At 33.9% G+C, this 7,072-nt stretch overlaps 4 non-coding genes across 4 annotated transcripts; all 4 read right to left on the bottom strand.

Annotated features, from left to right (window-relative positions):
- Positions 1–72, bottom strand: TRNAQ-UUG (transfer RNA glutamine (anticodon UUG)). Its single transcript has one exon. It is a non-coding gene; the product is annotated as a tRNA-Gln (tRNA).
- A 2,259-nt stretch (positions 73–2,331) lies between these two features.
- Positions 2,332–2,403, bottom strand: TRNAQ-UUG (transfer RNA glutamine (anticodon UUG)). The gene has a single exon. It is a non-coding gene; the product is annotated as a tRNA-Gln (tRNA).
- Positions 2,404–4,665: 2,262 nt separating this feature from the next.
- Positions 4,666–4,737, bottom strand: TRNAQ-UUG (transfer RNA glutamine (anticodon UUG)). The gene has a single exon. It is a non-coding gene; the product is annotated as a tRNA-Gln (tRNA).
- Positions 4,738–7,000: 2,263 nt separating this feature from the next.
- On the bottom strand, positions 7,001–7,072 carry TRNAQ-UUG (transfer RNA glutamine (anticodon UUG)). Its single transcript has one exon. It is a non-coding gene; the product is annotated as a tRNA-Gln (tRNA).

The following is a 7,072-nucleotide window of genomic DNA, read 5'->3' as shown; positions in this document are numbered from 1 at the left end:
AGGTTCCACCGAGATTTGAACTCGGATCGCTGGATTCAAAGTCCAGAGTGCTAACCATTACACCATGGAACCCATTAATTGTTTTTCTAATGCAAAACAATTGTACTATATAAAGCAGAGAAAATAATCTACATCTTGTGGATTACGAAACAGTCAATCTATTTTTATTCAATAATTATGAACAATATATTGTTTCTTTTAGAATTTCGCACAAAGCTTCTCGAGGGCTATCTGTGCTAGCCGTCCCTAATTTCCCAGTAAAGACTAGAAAGAAGGCAGCTAGTCATCACCACCCACCGCAAACTCTTGGGCTACTCTTTTACCAAAGAATAGTGGAATTCACCATTACGCCCCCAAGGCTAAAGGGTGGAGCATATTTGGCGCGACGCGGATGCGAACCCGCGACCCTCAGACTACGAGTCGAATGTTTTAACCCACCTGGCCATGTAATGCTCTACAGAACGTTAAAGCTGATTTTCTTTAACAATATAAAATGAAACATATGAAAACGAATATTTCTTTCGCATTAACCACATCTGCCTCCTGATTGCAAATCTCCGAAATCTTAAAACTCTAGATTCCGTTTTACATACCCGTCGTGGGCAATTTTGTTGCTTTGTGCTTCATAGCGAACAATCAAATGAACAACATCTGCATACGTGCAACATTCCATCTCGAAACACGTAGGTTGTTTCCTGACTTCACTTTCATAATTTGCAATTATTTCTTAAGCCTACGCCACTGCTGGAAAGTTCAATAAAATTAGAGAAACAAGAGTAAATACCACTTATGTTATTATCTAACATAAATTATATAAAGAGAAAAGAGAGAACGTCCATTATATCAGTTTTTGTTGGTTTATATTTCTATATACAACAGATTCTTTCATTTTACGATCTAAGAAACTGATGTCTCTACTGAGTACTTTACACGTAACTGGGCAATACGTCTTTCGTATATCACAATTCTCTTTGTCATTTACTGCACGTCTGCTTTGTCTATATCCTGCAAATATTCAATGATAAGTTTTTCAAAGGGTCTCCCAGATTCTACATTGCAGATAACATTATATTCTACGTATTCTAAAGAGTATATATCCTTTGTTAAACACTTTCCTCTCGTATTTGACTAGTTAACAAAACCCAAGTCTCCAACTCTGACATTTCACACTTCCTTTTTATTCCCGTTTATCTCCTTAGAAGAACGGTCAGCCGACTAAAGCAGATTATTTTATGTCTAGTTTAGCATTTAAGAATTCTTTGTTTTTAGGTATCACAAAAAATAACTCTTCAACGTTTACGTGATTTTCTCAATACATTTAGATTCAATCATTTATGTTTCGTAAACAAATGGGGATATTGATCTGTTATTAGCGAAATGAAACCAATAATAAAATAAGTTTCTGTAAATGTAACTTGAATTTATTGAAAAAATACACACAAACAAACATCAACTGTCCTGCATTCACAACAATCCACGTAATTTTTACGTCATTTAACACGTTCCGGATTAGCCATCTATAAACTTGAAGAGAAGTAAATGTGTAAAAACCATTAAACGACACTTTTATTAATGATATCGGCATTAAATGGACGATGATTTATTTCTCTGTCTCAGTTCCACATTAACAGTAGAGACTCACGTAAGTAATCTTTTTTAATCTGTAATCTTCCATTACATTACTGACAAGAAGAATAGTTCATTATAGCACTGGTCTTGCTATATGTATTATCAGTTGATATACGAATTTAAAATGGACTTCTTCACGAGATTTCTAAGTATATTCGAATATTTTCACTTCTGTATTTCTTTTACCACTTCGGATCTTTTACCAGCTGGCGGTAAAGATGAGTTTAGTAGAATTAAATAATTGTGTTGTGTAAACGTGTCTCGAAAATTACGTGAAGTGTTAAAAACCTTTTGCTGCTTAACATATTTCTCCTCTCAAATTTGGCTCTATTCACTTTAATGGCGTTTACAGAAATGAAAAACACACCAAAATAAAATGAAAAATATCTTTTCGTACTTACGAACTGTATAAATATCGTTTTAACGAGATTCTTCGTAACATATACTGTAAAACGTTTGAAAAATCCTATTTAAAATGCTTGTAGGAAACACGAGAAACATACAAAGCGAAAGCAATTACAATCCTAGGTAAGAGTGGTCGGTATCTTTCATGCTTTTCTATAATGGGTTTTCACCATTTGTAATTTTAAATACCGGATTTGAGTTTATTCTCCTAAATCTTTGCCTAAAGTATTATTGCTTGGAGAAGAAAAATAAAACATACCAAAATTTGGATATTAAAGACAGATGTAAAACAACTGTAGGTTCCACCGAGATTTGAACTCGGATCGCTGGATTCAAAGTCCAGAGTGCTAACCATTACACCATGGAACCCATTAATTGATTTTTCTAATGCAAAACAATTGTACTATATAGGCCTGTAGGAGGAAAATAATCTACATCTTGTGGATTACGAAACAGTCAATCTATTTTTATTCAATAATTATGAACAATATATTGTTTCTTTTAGAATTTCGCACAAAGCTTCTCGAGGGCTATCTGTGCTAGCCGTCCCTAATTTCCCAGTAAAAGACTAGAAAGAAGGCAGCTAATCATCACCACCCACCGCAAACTCTTGGGCTACTCTTTTACCAAAGAATAGTGGAATTCACCATTACGCCCCCAAGGCTAAAAGGGTGGAGCATATTTGGCGCGACGCGGATGCGAACCCGCGACCCTCAGACTACGAGTCGAATGTTTTAACCCACCTGGCCATGTAATGCTCTACAGAACGTTAAAGCTGATTTTCTTTAACAATATAAAATGAAACATATGAAAAACGAATATTTCTTTCGCATTAACCACATCTGCTTCCTGATTGCAAATCTCCGAAATCTTAAAACTCTAGATTCCGTTTTACATACCCGTCGTGGGCAATTTTGTTGCTTTGTGCTTCATAGCGAACAATCAAATGAACAACATCTGCATACGTGCAACATTCCATCTCGAAACACGTAGGTTGTTTCCTGACTTCACTTTCATAATTTGCAATTATTTCTTAAGCCTACGCCACTGCTGGAAAGTTCAATAAAATTAGAGAAACAAGAGTAAATACCACTTATGTTATTATGTAACATAAATTATATAAAGAGAAAAGAGAGAACGTCCATTATATCAGTTTTTGTTGGTTTATATTTCTATATACAACAGATTCTTTCATTTTACGATCTAAGAAACTGATGTCTCTACTGAGTACTTTACACGTAACTGGGCAATACGTCTTTCGTATATCACAATTCTCTTTGTCATTTACTGCACGTCTGCTTTGTCTATATCCTGCAAATATTCAATGATAAGTTTTTCAAAGGGTCTCCCAGATTCTACATTGCAGATAACATTATATTCTACGTATTCTAAAGAGTATATATCCTTTGTTAAACACTTTCCTCTCGTATTTGACTAGTTAACAAAACCCAAGTCTCCAACTCTGACATTTCACACTTCCTTTTTATTCCCGTTTATCTCCTTAGAAGAACGGTCAGCCGACTAAAGCAGATTATTTTATGTCTAGTTTAGCATTTAAGAATTCTTTGTTTTAGGTATCACAAAAATAACTCTTCAACGTTTACGTGATTTTCTCAATACATTTAGATTCAATCATTTATGTTTCGTAAACAAATGGGGATATTGAACTGTTATTAGCGAAATGAAACCAATAATAAAATAAGTTTCTGTAAATGTAACTTGAATTTATTGAAAAATACACACAAACAAACATCAACTGTCCTGCATTCACAACAATCCACGTAATTTTACGTCATTTAACACGTTCGGATTAGCCATCTATAAACTTGAAGAGAAGTAAATGTGTAAAAACCATTAAACGACACTTTTATTAATGATATCGGCATTAAATGTACGATGATTTATTCCTCTGTGTCAGTTCCCAAGTAACAGTAGAGACTCACGTAAGTAATCTTTTTTAATCTGTAATCTTCCATTACATTACTGACAAGAAGAATAGTTCATTATAGCACTGGTCTTGCTATATGTATTATCAGTTGATATACGAATTTAAAATGGACTTCTTCACGAGATTTCTAAGTATATTCGAATATTTTCACTTCTGTATTTCTTTTTACCACTTCGGATCTTTTACCAGCTGGCGGTAAAGATGAGTTTAGTAGAATTAAATGATTGTGTTGCGTAAACGTGTCTTGAAAATTACGTGAAGTGTTAAAAACCTTTTGCTGCTTAACATATTTCTCCTCTCAAATTTGGCTCTATTCACTTTAATGGCGTTTACAGAAATGAAAAACACACCAAAATAAAATGAAAAATATCTTTTCGTACTTATGAACTGTATAAATATCGTATTTACAAGATTCTTCGTAGATATATTGTAAAACGTTTGAAAAACCCTACTTAAAATGCTTGTAGGAAACACGAAAACATACAAAGCGAAAGCAATTACAATCCTAGGTAAGACTGGTCGGTATCTTTCATGCTTTTCTATAATGGGTTTTCACCATTTGTAATTTTAAATACCGGATTTGAGTTTATTCTCCTAAATCTTTGCCTAAAGTATTATTGCTTGGAGAAGAAAAATAAAACATACCAAAATTTGGATATTAAAGACATATGTAAAACAACTGTAGGTTCCACCGAGATTTGAACTCGGATCGCTGGATTCAAAGTCCAGAGTGCTAACCATTACACCATGGAACCCATTAATTGATTTTTCTAATGCAAAACAATTGTACTATATAGGCAGGGGGAAAATAATCTACATCTTGTGGATTACGAAACAGTCAATCTATTTTTATTCAATAATTATGAACAATATATTGTTTCTTTTAGAATTTCGCACAAAGCTTCTCGAGGGCTATCTGTGCTAGCCGTCCCTAATTTCCCAGTAAAAGACTAGAAAGAAGGCAGCTAGTCATCACCACCCACCGCAAACTCTTGGGCTACTCTTTTACCAAAGAATAGTGGAATTCACCATTACGCCCCCAAGGCTAAAAGGGTGGAGCATATTTGGCGCGACGCGGATGCGAACCCGCGACCCTCAGACTACGAGTCGAATGTTTTAACCCACCTGGCCATGTAATGCTCTACAGAACGTTAAAGCTGATTTTCTTTAACAATATAAAATGAAACATATGAAAAACGAATATTTCTTTCGCATTAACCACATCTGCCTCCTGATTGCAAATCTCCGAAATCTTAAAACTCTAGATTCCGTTTTACATACCCGTCGTGGGCAATTTTGTTGCTTTGTGCTTCATAGCGAACAATCAAATGAACAACATCTGCATACGTGCAACATTCCATCTCGAAACACGTAGGTTGTTTCCTGACTTCACTTTCATAATTTGCAATTATTTCTTAAGCCTACGCCACTGCTGGAAAGTTCAATAAAATTAGAGAAACAAGAGTAAATACCACTTATGTTATTATCTAACATAAATTATATAAAGAGAAAAGAGAGAACGTCCATTATATCAGTTTTTGTTGGTTTATATTTCTATATACAACAGATTCTTTCATTTTACGATCTAAGAAACTGATGTCTCTACTGAGTACTTTACACGTAACTGGGCAATACGTCTTTCGTATATCACAATTCTCTTTGTCATTTACTGCACGTCTGCTTTGTCTATATCCTGCAAATATTCAATGATAAGTTTTTCAAAGGGTCTCCCAGATTCTACATTGCAGATAACATTATATTCTACGTATTCTAAAGAGTATATATCCTTTGTTAAACACTTTCCTCTCGTATTTGACTAGTTAACAAAACCCAAGTCTCCAACTCTGACATTTCACACTTCCTTTTTATTCCCGTTTATCTCCTTAGAAGAACGGTCAGCCGACTAAAGCAGATTATTTTATGTCTAGTTTAGCATTTAAGAATTCTTTGTTTTTAGGTATCACAAAAATAACTCTTCAACGTTTACGTGATTTTCTCAATACATTTAGATTCAATCATTTATGTTTCGTAAACAAATGGGGATATTGAACTGTTATTAGCGAAATGAAACCAATAATAAAATAAGTTTCTGTAAATGTAACTTGAATTTATTGAAAAAATACACACAAACAAACATCAACTGTCCTGCATTCACAACAATCCACGTAATTTTTACGTCATTTAACACGTTCCGGATTAGCCATCTATAAACTTGAAGAGAAGTAAATGTGTAAAAACCATTAAACGACACTTTTATTAATGATATCGGCATTAAATGTACGATGATTTATTCCTCTGTGTCACTTCCCAAGTAACAGTAGAGACTCACGTAAGTAATCTTTTTTAATCTGTAATCTTCCATTACATTACTGACAAGAAGAATAGTTCATTATAGCACTGGTCTTGCTATATGTATTATCAGTTGATATACGAATTTAAAATGGACTTCTTCACGAGATTTCTAAGTATATTCGAATATTTTCACTTCTGTATTTCTTTTTACCACTTCGGATCTTTTACCAGCTGGCGGTAAAGATGAGTTTAGTAGAATTAAATGATTGTGTTGCGTAAACGTGTCTTGAAAATTACGTGAAGTGTTAAAAACCTTTTGCTGCTTAACATATTTCTCCTCTCAAATTTGGCTCTATTCACTTTAATGGCGTTTACAGAAATGAAAAACACACCAAAATAAAATGAAAAATATCTTTTCGTACTTATGAACTGTATAAATATCGTATTCACAAGATTCTTCGTAGATATATTGTAAAACGTTTGAAAAACCCAACTTAAAATGCTTGTAGGAAACACGAGAAACATACAAAGCGAAAGCAATTACAATCCTAGGTAAGAGTGGTCGGTATCTTTCATGCTTTTCTATAATGGGTTTTCACCATTTGTAATTTTAAATACCGGATTTGAGTTAATTCTCCTAAATCTCTTCCTAAAGTATTATTGCTTGGAGAAGAAAAATAAAACATACCAAAATTTGGATATTAAAGACATATGTAAAACAACTGTAGGTTCCACCGAGATTTGAACTCGGATCGCTGGATTCAAAGTCCAGAGTGCTAACCATTACACCATGGAACC

The sequence above is a fragment of the Tachypleus tridentatus genome, chromosome 1 (assembly GCF_004210375.1).
Source record: "Tachypleus tridentatus isolate NWPU-2018 chromosome 1, ASM421037v1, whole genome shotgun sequence".
Lineage (NCBI taxonomy): Eukaryota > Metazoa > Arthropoda > Merostomata > Xiphosura > Limulidae > Tachypleus > Tachypleus tridentatus.
Note: the sequence above shows the minus strand (reverse complement) of the source record. Positions and strands in the feature narration are given on the sequence as shown.